This window comes from Desmodus rotundus, chromosome 8 (assembly GCF_022682495.2).
Source record: "Desmodus rotundus isolate HL8 chromosome 8, HLdesRot8A.1, whole genome shotgun sequence".
Classification (NCBI taxonomy): domain Eukaryota; kingdom Metazoa; phylum Chordata; class Mammalia; order Chiroptera; family Phyllostomidae; genus Desmodus; species Desmodus rotundus.
This window is the reverse complement of record NC_071394.1, coordinates 110,055,482-110,081,316: the sequence shown is the minus strand read 5'-3', so window position 1 is coordinate 110,081,316 and position 25,835 is coordinate 110,055,482. Positions and strand designations below refer to the sequence as shown.

The 25,835-nt window shown below is 33.5% G+C and overlaps 1 protein-coding gene across 2 annotated transcripts in view; it reads left to right on the top strand.

Moving 5' to 3' along the window:
- TBC1D5 (TBC1 domain family member 5) overlaps positions 1-25,835 on the top strand; it is a 467,560-nt gene that overhangs the window by 19,864 nt on the left and 421,861 nt on the right. For both annotated transcript variants that reach the window (XM_071222301.1, XM_024566252.4), the window contains exon 2: positions 10,004-10,099. The gene's annotated coding sequence lies outside the window, so the exon portion shown is untranslated. The remainder of the gene's footprint in view (positions 1-10,003; positions 10,100-25,835) is intronic.

The window sequence follows — 25,835 nt, the reverse complement described above, 5'->3', positions numbered from 1 at the left end:
GATTATTTTGCATGTAAGAGGCTTGGTAACAGGAGTTTCCGTTATGACTGGCCTCTTGTATATCTCTAGCCTACTTTTGTGTCTAGAGACCATCAGTTTAGAAGTGTTAAGGGTCATGAACCTTCTAAAAATGATGACATCAACTGAAATATTTCAAGTGACATTTAAAACTCTTTGTATATCTTGAAAGTTTTAAGAATGTGGAAGAAGGATCATAATTTTGAAGCTTCTAGAAAAAATAAGTTTTATAAAGGTAGAGTGAATTCAGTAAGCTAATACTGATATGCATCAATGTCAAGAAAAAGTCATTAGCAGAAAAAAGGCAAAGTAAAATAGAAGGGATATGATGCAGGTCATTTTCCCCATTTAAGCTTAGGGTTTTAACATAATTTCTTAAAAGCGACACGTGTGTACCAATTATTCTTGAAGTTAATAGTTGCAGTGGAAATCTCCTTTTGGAAAATTAATCATTTATTTTATTGGAAAATTTTAAATAGTTACACATTATCAAATTTTGGCAAGGATATTTGGAAACCAGAGGTATATGCTGATCTGAGTATAAAATGAGGCAGGTGTTTGGGGAATGGTTGGGTGGTATCTAGTAAAATGGAAAATACACTACCTATAATGCAGACGTTCTGCTTTCATATATATCTTAGAGCAGGGTTCTTAACCTGAGCAGTTTTACTTCCCAGGGGACATTTGGCCGTGCCTGGAGACATTTTTGGTTGTCACATTTGGAAAGTATTATTGACATCTAGTGGATGGAGATATCGGGGACGCTGCTAAATGTCCTGCAATTCACAGGACAGATCCCCACGGTAAAGAATTATCCAGTACAAAATGCCAGTAGTGCTGACGTTGAGAAGCCTTGTTTTATAGAACAAAGTGCACATGTTCTTGCATGTGAACCTAGAGACTTATTCAAGGATAGTTGTTCAAACATAGTAATAGTGCAAAATTAGAAACAGCTTAAATGCCCATCGCAGAGGAATGGATAAATAAAATGTGGTATGCATATTTGATTCAGTACTTTAAATAGTTAAAAGGAATGATATATTTATATGTATTAATAAATCTCAAAAATAGCATTGAATGGAAAAAAGCAAGTGCTTTCAGTGGGATATTATTTATGAAAATAGAAAAATTATACAAAACACAACTTTGTTATTTAAATATGTAAATAAAAATGTAGAACGTGACTGAAGAGGCTACATGCCAGTCTCATAATACTGGCTGCTAATAAGGAGATGAGGAGGAGGAAGTGGCACTGGGGGTTGTGAATGGTTGACTTTAACTTTGTCTCTAGTAGTTCTTTTGTAAATATACATGAAGCAACTATGGTTTCATATTTACATGAAGTTGAATGCATAATGTGAATGCCATTTGTTAAAAAAAATCTGGTTAGTGAGAACATGGATATTTGTAATATTGTTTATTTCTCTGATAGTTGTAAAGTTTCTCAGAAAAAAGTTCATCCATGAATTCCATTTATAGCTTTATCTCCATTCAGACTTCATAGCATTGGGTTGGCCAGAAAGTTTGTTTCATTTTTTCTGAATGATGGCTCCAGTAGTGATTAGTTGTCTTTAACTTCATTTGAAACAATTTTGTTACATTGTATTGTGACAGTTGTCATATCAGCATGCGTTTAAAAAACTTAACAAAATTCGTGATTTTTTTGTGTAGCCATTTTAATATTGAAGATGGAAGAAAATATGCAACATGTTTGGTATATTATGCTTTATTACTTCAAGTAATAATGCAATTGAAATGCAAAAAAAAAGATTTGTGCAGTGTATGGAGAAGGTTCTGTGACTGATCGAATATGTCAGAAGTGGTTTGCGAAGTTTCTTGGTACTATTGACATTTTGGCCAAATAATTCTTTGCTATGGGGCTGTCTTATGCATTGGAAGGTGTTTAGCTGTACCTCTGGCCTCTACCCACTAGAAGCCAATAGCAGGAGATAGCCGACATACTCAAAATATCCAAATCAATAAAATTATTGGTGAAAATGAAAAATGTATCTTTTATTTTACAGAAAAAACTAAGTGGACTTTTTGGCCAACCCAGTACTTAGTAGAGTGTGCACTTTCTATTCCCAATTCTTCCTGTCCAGAAAGTTAGCTTGGCTTCTTACGCAGAGGAATATAACGATTTTTGTGTATTTATTGTTTAGTTTATGTGTATACTTGTGGAGGAGCTCTTTTGACAGTCATTAACTACTAAATTTGTGCTTAATTCACAAAAGTGAAAGCCATCATAAAGAACTCCAACAACTGTTTGTTTTACCTGATTTTTGCATACTAGAATATATGGAAATAATTGGGTCTTCAGCAGAAACATGAAATATTTCTATTTAAACAATTTGTTGCATTGATTTTTTTTATTGTTGTTATTATAAAAGTCTTTGATTATAGTAGTTTAATCTTTTCAGTAACTATTCAGCAAATTAAATTTAGGTATCTAAGTGCTTCTAGGAACTTTAACTTATAAAATGTACTTTCAAATCTTTCAAATCTTAACTAACATTTCTGAATAAGTTATACTTAACTATGAAAATTTTTATAAATGTTGAAGAGAGAAAAACAGGTGTAGTGTCATAGCTATTATATTCTTTTTAGAACAAAAGGATCAGTTTTTGATAAAATACATTGACAGTAAAATAGAGATAGTGTGTGACCTGTAATTTTTTTCTTAGTGATATAAAAATAAGTGTCTCAAATACAGTGTAATTAAAAGTTATAATAACTGTTTATGATTTCTTTGAATTTAAATTATGTCAAATTAAATAACTTAGATTAAAATTGCATTTATAATTATCCAGAAGTTTATAATTTTTAAACAAAAAGCATTTACCAAAAATTAGCCCAAAGAAAACCCACTAATTGAAATGTAAAAAGTTAAAGTAACCTTTAGTTAATGATTTTTATTTACCTTTATTAGAGAGAACTTAAATACAAAAATAATAACCTGTATCTCTTTACATGGAGATGTTAATCCAATCAAAAGGTGAATGAAAATTACTTTATTTAAAAACTGCAGTTCTTAAAATTTAGATTAGATATAATTTTTTAATTTTTTACAAATTATAAAAATGGCTCAATTATAAAATTCATAAAGATAATTTAAATTCAGAATATTTAATTTAAGATAATTTAAGCTCGAATGTATAATTATGAATAGCTTTGACTTCTTAACTATATGGAATTTGAAATAAGTCATATAACCTTTTAAGATAATTTTCATAATTAGGTTAGAATAAGACTTGAACTATCTCTATTTCATTTTCTTACTAATATTTGCAATTAGTACTAGAGTTAATCCTTAATTGCTGGAAAAGAGTTGTCTATAACATGGTTACCAGTTTTTTTCTGTGATGCAGTATGTACTAAGTTTTAAGGATGCATATTCAAGAAATAAATGTTGGTTACAAAGTTTAAAAATAACAGCTTACTGGGGGGGGTGTGCACGTGTGTGTATGTGAAGGTACAGTTGGTTTTTGGTGGATTCAGCGTTAATGGAAAATAATTGCTGGTTAAACTGAGAAACTAATTAGAATTAGTTTTCCTTGTGTAAAGTACATGCTTTTTCAGCAAAGGCATGAGGTTCTGGTGTGAGCAGAGGGCGAGACCCTTTAGTCGTACCCTTATTAGCACTGGATGTGTGAAGAAGTAGTGTAAACATGGTGCATTCTTTTCAGGGTGAATTTTAGTGAGATATGGAATGGGACACGTTAACAGAATTATTTTAAAATTTTACTCAGTGCCAAAGAAAATTAATGAGTACTGTTAGCCATTTCGGGTTCTATTCCCCAACTCATATGTGTATGTATTCACTGTCTATTGGAACAGTGTGTTCATTGTCTGTGTATTAGGTGTGTGTCTGTGGGAAAGCTTATGGTTCTCTGACTTAAGATGTTAATCTTCAGATATCACTGATTTTAGTTATTAGGGTTTCCCTGTAATAAGCTCAGCTCCTTTTTTGACAGACACAGAGGTAAACTACTAGACTTAACTGCCCCCAATTTTAAGCCATTTGCAAATGTTTGTGATAAAGAATTTTGGCTTTGTGGCAATTGTATTATGGATGAGATAAAAAGTCTTTGCAGTTTGCTTTTACTTAAAAATATATTTTAAAAGTACATTAATCTTTAGTGTTAGTGGTATCTTACTTAACAACTTATTTATGTTCATGTTTTAAGTAGGAATCAAGAAGTACCAGTGAAAAGTTTACAGTTATGAGAAACTTTTTCATACATGAATGTGTGTATGTATGTAGATATCTCTTTGTTTTTTATTTCTGGATCTTGAAATATGAGTATATAGGTATATTTCTAAAGCCTGCATTTTTCTCTCCACAAAGAAGACTTGAAGCAGCTAAGAAGAATACATACAAATGTGCTTATAACTTTGGGTAAAAACTCAACAGGCACCTTGGCATATTTCGTTTTTCTTCATATTTCTATTGGAATGGGTTGGTGGTTAATTAAACTTGATATGGGCTGTCAAAATTTTAAATTATAAGGCCTCATATTCTCATAGACAGACCATGTGTGTGGCTAAAATAATGTCTTTTTTTACCCTTCAGACTTCAACATAAATTTTCATCTTAAATCCCTCTTTATTCTAAACCGAGTTAAGATATTTTGTAGCAACTTGATATTTTTACCGTGATATCTAAGCACATGGGTTTATAAAAAGAGAAATTCACTTTGGTTGGATTTTACAGAAGTCTTTTTTGTCTGCAGTGGATTGACAACTTAAAAAATGGTTCTTCATCTCAGGTAGTTTGGTACTATTTTGTTAGAATTCTACCTGTGTTTTTTATTTCTTGTTTTACTTAATTCATACATATATGAATATTTTAAGCCTTTCAATTGCTCCAAACATCCGTACTGTACAATCTTTCCAATAATTGAAGAATCTGCAGTCTAATTTGTCTGTTTCATGTTTGTGTTGGCTGACATTCATTGTGTCTTGTATCCTTGTATGTTTTGTGATTTAAAAATTTTTGAAAAAATAAAAAATAAAAAAAATTTGAGTTGAGTTTTTGGAAAGTTGTTGCTGACATCTTCATATGAGATTTATTGGATTATACAAGTAGTGTGAATTTAGTAGGAGAACCTTTGTGATGGTTTCACTTTGTGGTGAAGTGTCAAGAGAATTAATGAAACATTCTTGAAAATACAAAATCATAGAGATGGAGCGCAGATCAGTGGTTGCCAGGGGTTAAAGGTGGTGGGGGTAAGGAGCAAGTATGATTATAAAGGGGCAATAGGAGGACGATCTTTGTGATCCTTTTTTTGCTAGGAATGTGATGGGGTCGCCCTGTGGAGTAATAGCTTTTTGTAGGTGTTTCCTTTTGATAGACTTTAGAGTCCATCTCCTGAGCCTTCCTTGTGTAGACATCAGAAGGGAAGCTGGATTCCGCCAGTGATGGGCACACACTTTCAGGATGAAATCTGGTTTCAGGGTTTGCTTATTCTACTTCATTTTGTTATAGCTTATGTGGATACTGTACTCACTTGCTGTCTAAACAGTTCATTAAAGTGCATTTTCCCACTAAATTTTAGAAGTTGGACCTAATAGTATTAAGGTATCGAGTCTGTCATACTGCTGGAGATTAGTGTTCCCTTCCCTCTGTACTTCAGTTTTAGCAAATCTGTTGCTATTTAGTGCCTCAGTTCTCTTATATTTGTTATTGTAATACACTTTTTTCTTTTCTCTCTGGTCTAACAGATGTCTGGTGTGGGCCCGTCACAGTCTGTACCCAGTTATATTTTCTAGTCTTGTTTCCTGCTGTGCTTCCACTGGCTGAATTCTGGTTTGCTCACGATGTGTGTTATAGCCACCATTCGTTTAATCATGTCACTCTAACCTGTTTAAGTGCTGTCTCTTCTTTCGATTTCAACTGCTCCTTCTAGCACTGTTGCCATTTGGGGCTGAATAATTCATCTTTTTGGGGGGAGCTATTCTGTGCATTGTGGGATGTTAGTAGTATCCCTGGCTTCTACCCACTAGACATAAATAGTAACTTCCATTTGTGACACCGCAGACATTGCCAAATATCCTTTTGGGCGGAGGGGGCAAAACCTTCCATGGCTGATTGAAAGCCACTGTTCTAGCACTGTGTAAATTTGGTGTAGTTGAAGATCTTGTCTGATTATCCCTGACTGTGGCTTTTACCTTCTGGGTTCTCCGTACATACTGTCTGGCTTTTACACTTGCCACTTACTACATTTGGTTGTGCATATCTTTCTCTCCCTCTCTGCTGTGTTTGTCTGATTTTCCCAAGTTCTAGATGTATTTTATGTTTTTGTTTGCTCTTTTGGTCAACCCTATATACTTGTTACTAGTTCTAAATATATGAATTGCTTGTTCTTTTTCTTATTTTTCCATTTTTATATGGTAGCAGTGTGGGTTTGGAAAACTGAATTATTCTAGAAAATGTGGAGAACTTTGAGGCATTCTAAATTCTAATATTAATGATAATGAGACTTGCAGACAATAGAATTAATACCAATGTAATGGTAGTATGTATACCCAGTAATAACTGGAAATTCAAGACAGTATGAGATAGTTGTAAGAAAGATGTAATTTCCAGTAGATGTATCTATTACACTTTGTAAGTAACCAGAAAAATGTGCAGTAGAATAGAAATAAAAAAATAAACCAAAAAATATAGAAAATGAAGGATTTGTAGAAGCATGAAGTAGGAGTGATTACTTCTACAGCGTGAGATGAGCAAAGTAATCAGTATGTCGAAGTAAATTGTTAGGAATGATGGATGTAGCATCTGGTTAGGAGTGACTTGTGTAAAACTGACAAGTGTGATATGTGAATGTTAGTAAGTTGCAAACAAGTTAGGCATAGAGAAGTCAGTAGCTTCTTACTACCAACTGAAGGGAAACATGTATTTTTTTGTACCAGTTGGTAAAGATACAGCTCAGTTACAGATTTTTCTCCAACTTTAAAAAAATCACCAACAAATTCCAAGTAATAAATTGAAGCTTGAATCCAACTACTTTTTGTAAGGTGGTTTTCCTCATCTAGGCCACATTTTCATGAAAAATAATCATAAGCAGAACATGTTCGTTGTAGAAAAATTAGAAAGTAATGAGAAGTATGGAGAAAGTGAGAGGTAGTTACAGATCCCCAAACCTAAACCACTATTTTCATTTAGGTTAATAATATTTTCTTGATTTTTATATGGTCTGAGTCTCTCTCTCTAGATATAGAAATATGATATATGCACACATAGGTACTGTGTGTATATATGTGTGTTTGTATTATGTGTGTATATATGTATGCATGGTTATATAAAATGTGTTAATTTTATATGAAATATTTTATAGCTTGTTCTTTTTCATTTAGCATTATTAATACTTTTTATCAGAAAAGTTCTTGAAAGGGGTATTAAGTGACTACACAGTATTCTATTCTGAGATTATCTCCAAATTGATTTAAGCATTCACGTATTGTTAAGCATTTAGGTTTTCTTTCATATTTGTGTACACACAAAAACACACATGAATGTGCATAATATATATCATTTACAGCGAAGCACTCTCATGGAAAATTTTGACTACATTTCCCATTTTCTCTGAACAGTTGTAACCTCTGCTGCAGTCTGGCTCTTATATTTTGCCCTGCAAAATTCATTCTACCTGTCCCTTTAGTAAAAAGAGCCCTAATTTTATACCTGGCCATTATCACCAGCATTGGAGACTATATTTCCTACCCTTCTAAGTGTTTCGGTGTGGTCAAACACTAAGTTATGGTTTATAAGGTGTAAGCGGAAAGATGAATATTAGAAGGGAGCAGGGTGGGCCTTTCTTTCCCTTTTCTTTCTGCTGCCTTTCTTTCTGCTGCAATGTGGACGCATTAGCTGGAGTTCCCGTAACCTTCTTGGAGTATGAGCTGACTTTGAATAGAACAGTATGTGGTACAGCAAAAGGATGGAAGGAACTTGGGCCCCTGATACGCGAGCTGCCACATCAGCCTTTGATTGTCTACTTCCGGACATTTACATGGCAGAAAGTCTCTCCTGTTTCTTCCTCTCTTAAGTTATTATACTGTTGTTATTTAAATTTTATTTTTTGGCTGAGGAAGGATATGACCTAATCCTGTCTGATTACGGATACCATCGTTTAATGCTGTATGTAGTAATGTGATAGGTCAAGTATAAAGAAACATGCATTGTGTCATGATAGATTCTAGATCCAGGTTGAAGCCAAAATCTACTTTGAGACTGGAGAGAGATTAATTGGTATTGAAAAGAAAGCACTTAAAATGATACATCATTTCTGGGGCTCTTTGATAATTATATTGCTGTATTTTCTCAAGTGCTTTTATTAATTACCACAAATATTCTTTCAGAAAACACTAGATAGCTTTTAGGCAAACCCTCCTTACCCCCCAGCTTCACAAACCATTGAGTATTATATATCATATTATATTTTATCAGAATAACCCCTTCCAGCCCTATATTAAATATCTTGGCTAGTTACTTTGCTGAGGTTAACTCATAAACATGACTTTTGATGCTCTCATACTAACTTTATTGGAAGAATTTTGATCTACAGTTACAAAAATGATTTCTAATTTTATTTATGTTTTAGTATTGATTTTAAGGAAGTTATTCATAACTTAAATAAGTAAAGGATACCATTTTTTTAAAAATAGATTTTTTTTTAGCAGTTGTAGGTTTATGGAATAATTGAACAGAAAGTACATAGAGTCCTAATGTATCCATTTCTCCAAGGACACACATTTTCATGTAGGGTATTCCACTGCATATAATGTTATACAAATTAAAGAAACTTGACACCCCTGAACCAAATCTATTATTATTTTATAATAGGAAGTCCATACACTACAACAATCATCAATGATTTTATTCTAATCCAGGGTTTTCTGTCCTCAACACTATTAATGTTTCAGGCCAGATAATTCTTTGTTGTTGAGAGTCTGTCCTGTGCATTGAGGATGTTTCCATCCTTGATGTCTACCCACTAGGTACCCATAATATTCCCCAGTTGTGACAACCATTAGTGCCTCCAGACATTGCCAAATGTCCCTGGGGGTGGGGGGAGGGGTGGGCAAATAGCCCCTAGTTGAGAACCATTGCTGTAATCAGTTTATGATGGCCTAGGGTTTGCTGTGTGTTTCAGGTTGGGCTCAGATATAAGGGGTCTGTAGTTGAACAAACCTTCGCGGGAAATTGGTGTAGACACAGTTAGACTCGCCCCTGCCACTGTGCATCTTAGGCAATACGCATAGTCTTACTGAGCTTCAGTTTTCTTGACTGTAAAAAAGGTAAAATGTTACCTAACTTCAAAGGTTGTTTTGAGAATTCATTGAGATAAATTTTATAAAATAATTTTGATTTATTTTAATGTCCTCTTCAAATGTGGTATATTGTTTGGATTTATTCTCTTGGATGTATCAAATACTCATTACAAAGTTCTTGTTTCTTTGGGAAAACTAATCATAAGTTAGATCCCATTAGTTTGGAATCTAATGGTTATGGATTTCCAGAGTATTATACTGTGGATGGTTTAAAACTTTAAATAAATGTTCAATGAAGACTGATTTATGAGGTCAGTTGTATTTTGACTCTTTGTGGTGCTCTAATTATATTGTCACTACTTTCAACTAATAACAGTTAAATGATCTCACGGGTTCTTTCAAGGACTTTGAGCTTCTCAAATTGAGGATAGCATTAGATGTCAGCCAGTTGCTTTGTCCTTCGAAGTTTTTGTCTTCATGTCTGAAATCCCGCCAATTTTAACAGCTTGCGTGTCAGCTGCAGTGGAGGAAGCTGGCCTCTGTCAGCTTGTACTTAGACCGTTAAAGACTTAACGAAAACTTGACATAGTTTTCAACTAATAATGTCCACATCCCATAACTACTTTGCAGAATTATAAAACATTGTACCCTAGTAAATGAAGTGCCATCTGTAATAATTAAGGTTATTCTTACTGTTCTCTCCCTGCAGAAACTTTTTAAAGCCTTGGTGAAAGAAGACTTTGTGAATGCAGAGGACTTCTTTGAAAGGAAAATGATCAATGGCTGGCTGTAGTACTATTATACTGTAAGTGTTGCTTTCATAAAGAAGTGTAAGTTAAGAATAAGTGTTCAATTTTTGGAGGGAAAATATGTTAGGCAAAGATATTATAAGTAAAATATAGAGAAGGATATATTATAATCATGTTAATAATTTATAGGAAGTAATCCTATGCAGTCTTTTAAAAATTGAAAATATGTTCTCATGTATTGAGATGAGGATTTTACCAATAGCATTGAAAAATACTTCTAATTCTAACAAGGGTTGATCTAGTTTATGCACATTTGCTTATTTAAAACTATCAGAATCCAGAAAATCGTTGCAGTTTGTAGGCTTCTGATTTGTTTGGGTGACTTATTGTTTAGGTTATTTTGCAGAATTATTTATTTGCTGATTTATTTATGTATTTCATTATTTATTAATTTGATTATTTAGTAAATTATTTATCTAATGAATTATTAATACATCTTCATGACATGCTTTAAATTATTTATAACTTAATTTTGAGTTTATTGCTTTTAGACGCTGCATTGTTACTGACTAGTTTAGATTTTTTTTCTTTGTGGTTCTTTAAAATTAAAGTATTCGCTCTAAGGCAAAAGTATATTCATTGCAATGCCCAAGATTTTTTTAAAAGTAATTTATGGTAGAGATAAAATTTTACTTAGGTGTTAGCTCCAAATTTGTTTAGCTCCAAATTCACCTGTTTAGGGTTATCAGGGATAGAATGTGTGTTTGTGTATACTCATTCTAGAGTGACTTACAAATTAATAATATAGTCTATTGTCTGTCAACTGAGATTGAACACCTAAACCTCTGTCCACATCACCCTTTGTATCTCTAAAGGACAGGTATGTGTTTCTTACTTGCTTTAGAATAAATAATGGAGTCCTAGTTATTTTATTTTAGTGGCACATCTAATTTATCTCCTGGAAAATTTTTAGGAAAGTTCAGAGAAATGAAGTCCAACTTAGATTTGGATCCCTGGGGTGTAAATTTAACTGATGTCACTTTTGTTTTTAAATCCCCATTACATATGATTTGGAAAACAGCACAATCTTTATATAAATTATTATGTCAGTCCTAGTGATGTATTTATTTCAAAGCTTATCTCTAATGGAAAGTTTTACCACTTTATTTTAATGAACTAAAATGGACAAGGGTCTTTATAAATGCAAGCTATAGTTTCTCTTACTTTAGAGAATAATTCTCTTATGTAAAGTTTCTATTTTTAACCAAATAAGGTATATCTTCTGTCTCTGACTCTATTTCTTAAGACAGTGCCATGTTCAGGCTGGCATGTTGACTGGGTTTGATGACCAGGTTAAAGTGCCTGTTTGGGTAAAAGAGTGTCACATGCACAACACGGTCTTTCCTGTTTGCCTGAGTGAATGACAGTGGGCTGCGTGGCTTTAGTGTTTTAGAGAGAAGTGGCATTGTGCCTTGCTGGTAGGATGCTGTTGAAATATAGTGAAAATGGCCTCTGTAGACAGGTTTCACTATAGAATTGTAAATTATGCATATTTATGTCCAAATTTCTTATTTTGAAATATTGAATATATGAATGTTTAATTAAAATATTGCTTTGGTATCTTCATATACTTGCCATAAAGGAAAGTGGTCTCTTTTGATTTGTATACATGGGTTTAAAAATGTGTGTAATTGTACATGTCAGTGACTTTTCTGTTCTGGAGATGAATAGCCATAGATATTGTTAGATATGGGATTTTATTTTAAAATGTGCTTCAGTATGCTGATGAGGACTTCTTTAGAAGAAAAAATCCTCCTTTCCAGTGTTGAATGAGATCTATATTAATTGTCATGATAATATTTCCAGCGCACACTAATGAGTATTTGTGAACTACTACCTGTGTCATCTAGGAAGATATACATATGTGTGCACACACATATGCACATACATGTGAAAATTTCCCCTACCATCAAAATAAAATTTTTAGGACTTGTTTTGAAAAGAGACATGGATGGAGATGATTGTAATAATAGCTAGTGTTTATTGAGCCCTGACTCTGCAAGTGCAGTGCTCATATGTTTCAATGGACTGTTGTTACTCTTCACAGTGAGATAGCTACAGTTATTATCTTCATTTTACGAGTGAGGAAACAGAGACTTAGCGATGCTTGCCACTCAGCTGAGAGTAGGTGATAGTGCTGGGACCAGGCCTCACTCAGTTTGACTCTCAAGGGTCTTTCTTAGGCCATGACAATTTTGTATGTGTAGTTGATATAATGTAGGTTTTCACCGGAGTTGTTTTATTTATTTATTTTTTAAGTTAATTTATCTTTGATTGGCCGAATTTGCTGTCATCACTTTGCATAACACTTTGCCATCTTTTTTAAATAGTGGGCAGTACTTGAGCTTCTTGAATTTTCTGACTTTATTCTTCTTGTAAGCCTGTATGTAGTGGACTGGAATTATGTACTGAAGAAGAATTTGTGCCTAAGGGACAAATATCATGCCATACAGATGGTATATCAAATACCATACGTTCGCCTGGTAGATATCTAACACTCAGATCAGATCTTTTGACTTTTAAGCCCAAGATCATTTACAGGGCTCTGTTAGGTCAAATCTGATTTTCTTATTAGAATAATGGTATTAGCAGGGTTGTGTGTATATACATATTATTATAAGAATGATTCCAAGCTTTTATAGAAATGATTACAAACATACTATTAAATTAACTAAATATAGTGTTTAATACACAGTTTAGTGTTTAAATATGTTCATAACAAGGACAAGAAAGTAACCAATTGTAATTTTAAACACTTAAATGTAATTATTTAAAAGACTTTGGGGAGCTTCAGAGAATAAGGAAAACCGTGAATTTGGTGAGAGGCTGAGAGAAAAGATCTTTCCAGCCCTGTTTACTACCTACAGGTAAAGGGAATCCTTCACCCTGGGTCTGAAACACACAAAGAACATCAGAAAACAGTTGAGTTAAGAGTTAGGCGGCAGCGGAGTTTGGGTGATGTTGTTTGAGTGCCGAAAGTAACTGCATCTGAAGGAATGGTAGGGGACTGTGTGAATCACTTAAAGTTTTAAGTTAGATTTTTCAAATAATTAATGTTATATTAGAAAATCCTCAAAACCCGCAATTTGGGTGACATAAAATAATGTGATAGCTAGGATGAACGTAATTTACCTTCCAGTTCAGGACAGTTTGAGAGTGAAGGGGAATGCTGTGATTTGCCGGGGCAATAGGTGTAAACTGGGATCTTAGCAAAATTGGGAGCTACGTACACCCTGGTAATATTGCAAATTCCTACTGAATAATTTCTAATAGTCTTATAAATGTATATGTAAGAGGAATCTTAATTCACATGCAGTATCTTTAAAAATATATTGTTTTATGGTAAAAGTAACTTCCATTATGGTATGTTTTTGATAGCCAAGCAAGGCAGTTTGTGACTGTGACTTTTATAAAGCATGACTGATGTTTTGCAGCTTTTGGAACCTATTTTCAAAATGAAAACAGAGAGGTATTGGGAAGAAAAAGATAAGTATGATAAAGTTGGTTATAATATAGTAGATGATTCTGAATTTTTTCTTCATATCACACAAGGGTTTTTTGTGCTTATCTTACCTTATAAATATTCTATTTTTTTAAATACTCTAATTGATGATAATATTTGACATTATACTGAAAACAAATCCTATTTGTTATACCTTAGGAATTTATAATTTTATGTTGGATGAATCAGTGGTCTTTTTTCCCCTTAAAACACCATGTTACATATTATATATATTGATAAGTTGACAGCTTTGCCAAAACATCTTTGAAAACAACTGTTTTTCCTTGGTGAATGTCTGTGTGTGAAAGTAAGAATACCTAGAAAAGAGATGATTAAAGGTTTCTTTTGTGTGTGTGAGTGTGTGTGTGTGTAGTTTTCTTTTCACTTTCCTCTTGACATGTATTTGTCTAACATGGCATATTACATTATTAAAGTCATAATTAGATTATTAAATTAAATTTCTCTTTAATTTGCACTTAGGTTATGTATGATTTGTTAAGTTCAACTAGGTAACCACGCTGGCATATTTGCATTTGAATGTACATTAAAAAGAAAAATTCTCATGCAGTCATTCTTAGTCATTCATACGTATAATATCAGAACTCTTTTTCTTCAGAAAGGCCTATTATGCTTAGTAACAAAAGTAAGAGTTTTCATATATTGTGCCTGGAGTTTTTTATAGTGTGAAGCACTTCATGAACTACCTCTGTAGTTGTAAGACTGTAACATAGCTTACGCGTTGGCTCTGAGAGTGCCTCCTTTGTGGTTATGACAAGTAAAAGTACAGCCAAAGGTCATGTTAAACACAAGATTTCTTTCATACCTCATCTATTTTGTGGACAGCATGTGAAGTCGTTTGGGTCCCTGTATTGATATTTTCAGAGAGCAACCCAAAAGATTGTTCCCATGGAAGTGTTTCAAGTACCTTTCCTCCTACCTCCCATGCAATATTTGGCATGAATGTGCATTTGAATTCTGGATGAATTAAATAGAACCTTATCAAATTAGAGTTTACACAATAAAAAGGACTTTTATACTGCTAGGATTTTGTAGAGCACTACAAAATATACTGACATAGAAAGGTCTTTAATAATATTGAATACTTGGACTAAATGCAGTGTTTTAGTTTTGACCACCTTAGTATTGATGTTGCTCACTCGAACAGTAGATATCGGATAACATACCAACAACAGCAAAAACAGAACGCGAAATCGCACAAATGAAATTACATAAACAAGGCATGCCTGTACATATACAACCTATTGCTCAGATCCTACTTTTGACTTTAATTTATTAGATAAGTAAAATTTAGAATGTTGAAAAGGTCATATATAGGAAAGTTTTCTATTAAAAGCCATATACTGTGTAAAGAAAATATACATATATTCCAGAGTGTTTATCAGATTCCTTTAAGTCACCCTCAGTATATAATACCAAAAAATATAGACTGAAGTAAGGATGTTTGGAAGAAGATAAAATTGTCAAGTTATAGGTTTTTTGTATAATTGCTAAAGCATTTTTTGTTTTTTTAATTTTTTTCTCCATTGCATGCTTCTTGGCAATATGACTTCCGTTTCATTGATATTTTATATATAAAAATAACTTTATATGAACTATGCTTGAAAGAGAGTTGAAAGATGAGATTTGATTTTATTCTTAGTCTCCCAAGTAGAGTAAGCATATTTTTTCAGTTAAAATTTGAAAAATTAAAAATTTTTCACTTAAAATTAAAATCTGAAACTAACCAGTCAGATTTTTTAGGGCGGGCGGGGTGGATTTTGAAATTGACAACTGATGTAATCATTGTCAAGCATTTTAAAAGGTTGCTCTTACCTCTTCAATGTTCTCTTGTTTTATAGAAACTATACTGTTATAAACTATACTGTTATATTTTGTTATTGGTTTCTTAAATAAAGCCTAATTATCAAGTAACCCAATTAAACCATGTCGTGAGTGAAAATGTGGGTGTGTGCATTTTTTTGTATAGAAACATATTTTATCTTAAAAAGTGATACTGTTTATACTGCATGTAAGCACAACTTTAGAGCTGAACGTGTAACAGTTTGGCAGTCATTTGACATTGGTTTAATGTAGAGACTGTCACCTGAGGACTAGCAGTCATTGTCAAGGGGGTTTCCTCCAGTCTCACAGGCATATTTGTCCAGAGAATACCTGCTTCTCTTTGCTCCCTCTGCTTTGTTTCTCCAGTTGCTACTGCCTTTTTCCTTCAGAGTTATGCCGTGATGTGTTAGTGTGGTGTAGAAGAAAGTCAAAGATGTGGTATCCTTAGAGGTTGGGTAGCTGGGCTCCGTTCCTTTTCTGCGGATCCCATCTCATTGTCTATTTTACTGGCAGACTTGATTAACAGCTGGCGTGGGTGTAGAATTCTAGGTTGCAGATCATTTCCTTTTAGAATTTTGTAGGCTTTCTTTCACAACATTCAGGGTTGCTACCCAGAAGTCCATTGCCTCCCCCACTCCACATTGTTTTCTCCTGTGCATAACCTGCTTTAATGTTAAAATAAATGTTAATTAAAATGTTTAAGTAAATTAATCAGCAAACATATTTTGAGTACATGCAGGGTGGTGGTTAGAATGAAGGGAAGTTGAAGAGGTATTCATTTTTGAGAATGTATCTTCTTTTAAGAAGATGTATGCATGTAAGGAGTGGCAGGTACAGAGTTCAGTAGGATGAGAAATGTCTCAAAATTGTATGTAATTAACTACCATGAATGGCCTAGAGGGGATTTATAGTAATTTAGGTATTTTAGCTTTCTTAGTAGAATATTTAAATATTCTTAAGTCATATTTTAGGCGTGAGGTATATATAAAGCAGTAATGATCAATCACTTAAGAGAGTTACTTAATGGCACTCTAATTTTATTTTTATTATTTATCTCTCATTTTTATCCATAGACCTACTATCTTTAGGACCTAGCCATTTTTATCCTTGAGTTTGCTTGCTGACTAGAATTGTTCTTAAAGTTACATAGAATTACTTTTGGGATATTGTATTTTTCACCTGTAATTCATATATATGTATACTATTATAACAATTTTTATAAAATCATTTAAGTTTCAAAAATTAGGGAATTTGCAGCAAAAAGTAGGTGATGATTTTTTTTTTGCCATACAGTAATCTTTTACTTCATAAATCATAATTTGAATTCTCTGCTTTTTGTCCATGTATTTTTATTTAAATTCATTTATATTTTTTCATAGTAGTTCAGGGTAAAATTAGATATACTATATTTTTAATTCAAATTAACTTATTTTCCCTTATCTTGAGACCTTGTAATTCATTTGGAGTTTCATTAAAATAGTTTTTGGAGTATACCCAGTTCATGCCTACACCATCTCTATCACTCCATCTCCTATACTTCCTTTATCTTCTTATCTTTCATTTTGTAGCCCACTTTGGGTTAGGTTACACTGAACCCAGTACAGGCAAAAAAAAAAAAAAAAAAAGTAAAAAAACGGATAGCAACACAGAAGGATCTTATGGAGAAAAAAACATAATTATGCTATTGTGTAAACTTTTAAAATGTCTAGCAAGCTAGAACTGTTCAACAGATGTGATTGCTTCATTGTTTCAAATTTATGCCAATCAGAGTTGATAGGATTTGATCACACTCTAGTAGATTTATGAGATAAATTACAATATTGCATGACACGCTTCAGATAGAAAACATCAATATAAGTTGAATATGATTACTTGTTTAAGATAACAAGCCAGTAATTCTTTAAATCAAATGGTTGTGCTTTGAGAGAATAACAGTTTTTGCAAAAATTAATAGTATCTTTGGTATTTTCTTCATGGTGAGAAACAGTATATTAAACTTTTCTTTTAGTGTACAAATGTGATTGTAAATGGGAGGCACCCTGTTTTTATTTAGCTATAGAGGACCAGCCAGATTTCCAAAGGCCTATAAAGAAATGGGGCTGAACTTAATCTTTCTGCAGAAAATTTTAATAAATGACACAAAAGCTTGTCATTATGATTCTGAATTTCTTCAGAGTAAGATTTCACTAGATATGTCTAAAGGTTTACTAGAAATGTTGTTTCTTTTTTAAACAAGTAGAACTTTATTTTTCTAAAAGATTTTATTTACTTATTCTTAGAGGGGGGAAGGGAGGGAGAAAGAGAGAGAGAGAAACATCAATGTGTGGTTGCCTCCTGGGACCTGGCCCACAACCCAGGCATGTACCCTGACTGAGAATCGAACCAGTAACCTTTTGGTTCACAGGCTGGCACTCAATCCACTGAGCCATACCAGTCAGGGCAAAACAAGTAGAACTTTAATACCTCACATAAGCAAAGAAAATAAAATGAAAACATATTGACTAATGAAGTGACAGGTTCCTCCACGGAAGTTAGAGCCAAGGAATGGGAGTCAGATTCTCAAGCCTGTTTGTTCTAACAACAAATGGTAGAACCAGTTATTTAAAAGCCCTTGCTAGGAATGATTTTAACTTCATACCAAGTCTACACGGTGGAATCTCTCAGTTCAATTTTGAAATACTTGCATGGAGTCCCTTGAGAAATTGATTTGAAATTGTTAGAGTCAAATCATTTGTGGAAAGAGCATGGGATTTTTAATTTATCAGGTTGGAATTAAAACTTTTAGACTTTAGAGACTAGCCAAACTAATGATTTTTAGGAAGGTAGACCCTCATGTAAGGATCTTGTCAAATCTAAATTTTTTCAGAAGAAACTTTTCCAACATGGCTTAGATTTAAAATATTCAAGAAATAACTCAAATATTCACAAAATAGAGAGGATAAATAGAACAGGTGACCTTGTATTTAACTATGCAGAATTAGTTTGTTAACATTTGCTTTTTCTTTCTCTATAGATATATTTACATATAGGTTTATTATAGATAATGTCTTAAAGTCCTTTCTTTCTGAGATAATCGCCATCCTGAAAGTGTCCATGCTTTTAGATTTACTACGTTTATGTGCTAACATTGAGTGTTCTTACTAACTGAAATATTTTATTAGTCTTCGTGAAGTTTGCTTTTTTATTCTTTTTACCCATCATTTCTGAGCTGTTCCTGCCATCTGTTTTTACATCTGGTTTATTAATTTTAATTTTTCTCTAATACTTCACGATAGGACAACATCAGTACTGCAGCATGTTTATCAGTTTCTCTTTGGAGGGACATTTTTGGGTCAGGAGACTTTGTATAGGCTTCTTCCCCAGACAGCCATGTGGCTCAGAGTTTTCAGCACATGAGACAAGCTGCCCTCAAGCCTTACACCTTTGTCCTCAGGTTTCGGCACCAGGCAGCATCCTCAGGCACTTGGTGCCACTAGAGCTGTACATTGCTTTTTCTTTTCTTGTCCAAGGTCCTCTGTCCTTGAAAGCCAAATCACAAGGAAGCCTGCAGACAACTTTGTCATGCTGCTCTTTAAAAAAAAAAAAATCTTTCTATTCTTTCCATTTCACCACCCCCAGTGAAGTAAAATTCCATAAAATGGGGGGTTTTTTGGTATTCGTTTGAAAAACATATCTTTTTGTTATATTTTACAGTTTTTACTTTTTTTTTTTTTTCTTTTAGTCTGTGGAAAGCTAGGACCTGTGCTACTGGGGCCTTTCATTTGCCACAGCAGCAGGTACACGAGGCCCGTGCACGGATAAGGCATGGTTTTGCTTAGTGCGGACAGTGTGATTTTGGGCCCGGGGGATTATATAACTGTTTCAGTTAATAACAGTGAACTGTGGAATATTGAGAATGATACACTTGTTTGTGAATAGTTTGGAATTTTTTAAAGCTTACTTGAACATTTTACAATCTGAATTATAGTCTTTGGGTTCAAATTTATATGATAATTTTCTTTAGTCAGGCTTCTTTTATTTTAATACATTTTATATATTGGTAGAAGTCATATATTTAAAAGTATACTTAAACGTGTATTACACACTTAAAATTTGGAGTGCGATGCACTCTCAAACCATTGAAGAGAAAACTGTCAATTTATGAAATTCTTTGACTATATGCCCAACAGCTTGAAGCTGCCTCATAGAATGCCAGATATCAGACTATTAATGTTATTAACCCTTTTTGAAATACTCTTGGAAATGTTTCTTCTCAAAATAAAAAAAAAAGATTAAAGAAATTGCTAGGTCTGGATAATTTCTTCTGTGTTTTTTCCTACATAATTAATAGACATATCTTTTAATGTCATTGTCAAGACTTCTTGGAGTTTTTATTTGATTTTCACACGTATTTTCTGGATTTCCAGGAATATGTTATTATCTCATAAACCCATTCAAAACAGTTACTAAAATCTTCTAAAGAAGATTCATCAGCTTGTCATGTGTCAAGTCTCTTCGGCTTGAAAAAAATTCTTACCTGTTCATCTTTTAAATTTCCTACCCTTTCTTTTTTTTGAGGGAGGACTGTGTGTTTTTTATAACTTACAGAAAAGTTTTAGGGTAGACTGTCAGTTTAGTCGATGTATTCACCATTGTGAGATTGTGACTTGAGGGTTCAAGCCTCTGTCCTGCCGTGTTCTTAGGTTGCCTCTTAGGTTTGCTGTTAGCAGAGCCACGGGAACCGTTCCTCGGCTCTGAGAGCTCTTCGCTAGGCTCTGCTGTTGTTCCTTCTTCATTTGATTTATTCCTTCAAACTCAGCTTCAGTTGCTGACTTTGAGCCCTTAAATTCTTTTGCACCTGGATTGTACATCTTGATTGACAAATTTGCCTTTACATATGGTCAGATAATGCTATATTTGGAAAAAATATTCCTATTGTGTGTTTTATTCCACTGAACCTTTCAGTGTTAAATGTAGTTTGGATGCATAGGGAAGAATTAATGATTGGAAGATACAGAGTTGGTAAATTATTTATTCTGGCCCCGAGGAAGCTGAAAAGCTGAGTGAAAGACTAATAAATCATTTGTGGTAGTGCTGGTTGTCACTTCCAATTATTTTAGACTGTTTGGTGATAAACTGCAGCACCTGCTAGATATCCGCTCACCCTCCCTTGATGCTGGTGCTGCTGCAGCTTGTTCAGTCGATTATCAGAGGCAAGTTTGTGTAAAGTTTATTTAGGTTGGAAAGGAAATTATTCTTTTTAAGTCAATTTTGTTGCTTTTTCTCATTGCTTTGAGTGAAAGAATTTCTGTGACAAGACAGAGAATCTGGAATATATATACTACTTTAGCCAGGGGAGACTGTCTTTATCTTTCGTTAAATTAAATACTCGAAGAATCGGGCTTCTTTATTATTCCCAGACTAATTAAAAACTAGTTCTACTGAAATGATTAGTATGCTAAAGATCAAATCATCTCTTTGATATGCTACCATTTAATAGAGAATCGCTGCTGCTGTTTGACCAGACCTTTTTCATCAGTCTTTGTTTTTAATGGCCGAGGCTTTGAAGCTGTTAGTCCTAAAAAGTAGTGAGGGTCCCTCTTTGCATTGGTCCTAAACTCAGCTGCGGAGATCCTTGGAGGCATTAAAAAAAAACAAAAACAAAAACGTGAAAGAAAGCTTAGCTTAGACTGGTCTGGATCTGGCAGTCATGAAATAGGGCCACGCTAAAACCCCTTCAGAAATAAATTATGAACATCATATAATATGCAAGCTTCATGCTTGGGATTATGGCCAGCTTTTCAGTTTCCATCTGAGTTTAACAATTATTTATGTTCAAGCCCAGAACACTCTTTGTTTATACTCAGAGTAACTTGTTTTCACTGAGATTTTCAGCTTTAACATAAAAATACAGGAGATTTTAGAGGACTCTTAAGACTGTATACAAAGAAATAATCATTATAACTGTCTCGTATTCATTCAGCCACAATTTTACTCACTATTTCTCCACATAAACATTTACTAAGCTCATGTGTACCTGCTCTCTGGGAACATCAACTACCTCTACTACTATTAGTAATAACAACCAGCTCTTTTTTTAGAGATTAGTATGTGCCATGTTACTATTCTAAGATTTTACACATATATTAACTCATTTTAATACAACAACTCTATACGGTATTTATTGTTCTTATCTGCATTTTACAAAGGACCCATATAGAGTGGTAAGGCCATAGTGATTTCATTTTTTCTTTAGAATCTGTAAAGGAGTGAAGTGTTTATGATAAATCTTAATTAATTAGCTTTAAGAACTTCAAATAGTGTAATAATCACTAAAATTCATCGAACATTTAATTTTGTTTTATATTATATATATTTTACTTTTAACTTCTGGATAATTTATCATTATCTTCTTTGTTATGATGAAGAAATTGAAGCTTAAAGAGGTTAAATCCACTTGGAGGTGGAGGAGCTGGGATTTCAGTCAAGATCTGACTGCCCCTGTACCCTATTGAGGAGTCACGAAACCCTCGTCCCGAGTCTGGTGCTAAGTAAGCAGTGGAGTGTGCGGAGGGAAATGAGCTGGTGGAAACCCAGGCAACTGGAGAGCTTTTCCACCAGTGGGGCCAGAGTCTATAGATCTAGTAATTTTTTTTGAGAGAAGTTAAAACTCTAGACTTTTTATGCAAAAGTCTAGCTTTTAAAATATTGGCAGTTTAGTATGAACTGTTTACCTACTGGATGTGGCTTGTGACTGTTAGTTTGTAACCTTTGCGTACTATGTTGCCTTTAGTAGAATTTGTTTTGAGGTTTTCCTTCTAAGTTCATTCAACTGAAAACTAGTAAGAATCAATGAAACAGTATTAACAGGATAGTGTAAGTAAAATTTCATCCTTTAGGGCCGCAGTTCCCAACCCCGGGACTTCGGTCCAGTGCTAGTCAGCTGCCTATTAGGAACCAAGCTGTGGGCAAAGCTCACCTGAGCTCTGCCCCTCTCTCACCCCCCTACCCACTCCCCTTGCACTGTCTTCCACAAAACCCAACCCTGGTGCAAAAAGGGTGGGTACCACTGCTTTAGTGGGATTAACAGACTAGATGAAATGTAATTATTATTTTTTAGTAACTCTATATAGTTCATAATGCATCTCAGATGAGTTTCAGTTGAATTTTCTTTTCAACTTACCATGGCATGCATAGTCTAGCATAGAGCATAAAAATCAAAGAATTAAAAATTAGACTAGAATCTTAAAAATTTAAGCAGGTATTAAAATACGTAAATGTTTATTGAAACTCCCTCTCTTAATGTTTTTCCTCTGGTAACAAAACCTTTCATTTCCTCCTTTCTCTACTCCTACGCATTTCTTTTCCTATGCTATGAATCACGTGGGAAGTTAAGATACATATAATTTCCATTGAAATGCCTTTATCAGATTACATGTAGAATTACATAATATGTGGAATGTTGTGACTTTTAATAGAATTCAACACAATTACCGTATTTTTTGAACTATGAGATGCACCAGACCATAAGAGAAAAATAGGAAAAACACCCCGCTCCACCGCTGCAACCCCACACCCCCCCACCCCACCACCGCCCAAGCGAGCCAGGTAAACTACGTTTGGACTGTAAAATGTACCCCCATGCCCCCCCTAATTTGGGGGGGTGCGTCTTATAGTCTGAAAAATACGGTAGTCAAAAGCCTTTATTTATATGAGGTACTACCAAGTGGCAAAGTTTAGTGAATTGGAACTGTTTGAATAAGTCAGTGATTATTTGCTTTGGTTTATTGAATGCTTTTATGATACTTAAAATTTAAATAAAATATCCCTGGAGGCAAATTCAGTGTCATTTTATAACTGTTTGAAAAAAATTCAAATTAGTGGTTAGAGGGTCCTTTCACAAATCCAGATTAAAGACCTAACCTAATGATTGTTAGTAGCAAATTCACTATTTCAAAATAATTTTTCTTAATGGCAAAGCCTACCTTATAAGGAAAGATATTTCATCCAAAATCAGTAGTTCTTTAAAAAAATGACTTAGTAAATTATGAATTCTTTAGTGTGTCCTTTTGGTTCTTTATTTATTGTTTAATATGTAGGTAAAATACTTGTTACTAACTTAATTTTTTTGTTATAAGTTTGTTACGTTATAGGAGTGTTTTGATTTAGAGCATTTCATTTAATAGTGTTCAATTACTGATCAAAGTATAACTTTAAAATTTAATAGAAAACATTTTACTATGTCTCTTTATTGTAAGAAAAATGTATGTTCATTATAGAAAAATTAAAAAATAAAACACATTTGATTCCACCATACTGAAATGACTAGCAAACTGCTTTCTGTTTTGAGGGGTTTTTTTTTTCATTTTCCACTTTGCTTAGCATTATATATTTGTCTTTTCTGTGATATCATTCATAGTTTAGTAGATTTGTTTTTAAAAGACATTGTGTTATTTGAACAGAGTTCAAACACATCTCCTTAATAGAGCTTTTTGTCCAGTAGCTGGGAGTAAATTCTCCTCTTTTCTAACTTCCATGTGACTGTGCCTCTGTACCTTGTAGTTACTTTTATCTTACCCCAGACTTCTCTGAGGGCAAGAACTATCTTATATTTATCTTTATGTTTTTACAACATTAACTGAGTGTTGAATGATATATAAAAGTAGATCTTCAATTTGTCCCTTGCATCTACCATTTGAAATAGCAAAATGGTAGCAAATATATGAATGCTGTTTTTATAATTGTAATGGGTAATTCCAATAGGGCTTTTGTGGAAATGTGATTATACAAAGAAATCACGGAAGGTTATGGTGCTAATCTTTCTTTATAAATCTAAAGATTTACCTGGTGTCTAATATCATAATTAATAAAGATTTATTATAATCAGATATGTCAAGTGACTGTAATTTGAAGGGGAAATTTTGCTAAATAAGTGTCTATATACAATATTATAGTATTAGAAATCTGCAAAAGAAATACTGAAGTATTGGAAGGTTTGTAATTAACCTTCCAATAGAGCATGGGAAATATGAAGTAAAAAGTTTTAGATATGGTGGATCAGGTATGGTATTTTTTAGATTAAAGGAAGTTTATAATGCTAGAGATGATTAGGTCTTTAGAAGTAATTGCCTTCTTTGTGGGTAGGAAACAAGTTTTGGGACATAAACAATTGGACCAAGGTCATATGACTGCAGTGTACCAAATTCTCATTACTAATGTGCTTTCAAATATATTTTGAATGAGTAAATTAAATGCATTATGTATAGAAGGTGTTCATAACTGAACACTTGTACTTTAGGAAAGTTATTACCAAAAAATTTTACCATTAATGTGTATATTAGAAAACAGAATGCTTGTATTCTTTAAAACATTTATGCTTTGGAGAAAACGTAGAAGACATACTACTTTTAAAACATGGCTATGTAAAGAAAGACGAAATAGAATGGGTTCTAGTCTGTTTCTAGCAGCACTTTGACTTGTAACTGGAAGGTAGCTTTATGGAAACTTTTCAAGTTGGAAGAAGATTTCAGCTGGAGTGTCTGAGGGTCACTTAAAAAAAACCCTCTATATTAAAATAAAATGTGTCCGAGCTTTAAAGAAAAGATCTCAGAGTTTGCAGATGATCCTAAAATTGGAGCTAGAGGAAATAATGAGGAACAATGCAATCAGATTCAAAAAGATTTGGATTGTTTAGGTGATTGGGCCAGCAGATGGCAAATGCAGTTCAGTGTAGACAAATGTAAAATAATTATCTTAGGAACAAAGAACCAATCATACAGCACACTGATCAGGAAAAAATTTGTGGGTTATTGTAGGAAAACCATTGAAACAGTTAACCCGGTGCACAGCTGCAGCAAAAAAGGCAAGCAAGAAACCAAATTAGGAGACGGATAGAATATAAAGCAAGAGGCAATACTTATAGTGTATTAAGAAACTTGCTAGACCCCATCTAAATTACTCAGTCTAGTATTGGTTGATGGAACCACTTTAGAAAGAGTAAATTTTTGCCTTGGAAATAGACTAGAAATTGTAACAAGCAAATCTAATAATGTTAAAAAGATTTGAACTAATTTTTATGAACTTTAAATTTGTGAACCTTTATAGATATGAGCAAGACACTGAGTCAAAGTAAAGGTCCTTTGAGGTCTGTCCACTATCAAAACTTGATCTTAGTAGAGGACATGTATGGTTTCAGCTGCTTTCTTTCCAGTTAGGTAGAAGTCTGTCCCTTACCTCTCTTGACTAAAGAAGCCTAAGCTGGTATGAGGTATTTCTACAGCCTGAAAGCTACACTGTAGCACCTAGAGCCATCATGGGCACAAGGTCTAAGAGCCTCTGATGAGATGGTCCTCACTGGCCTCTTGCTCTTGATGCAGTAACAATACCTTGCAAGCTTTATCCCAGGCTGT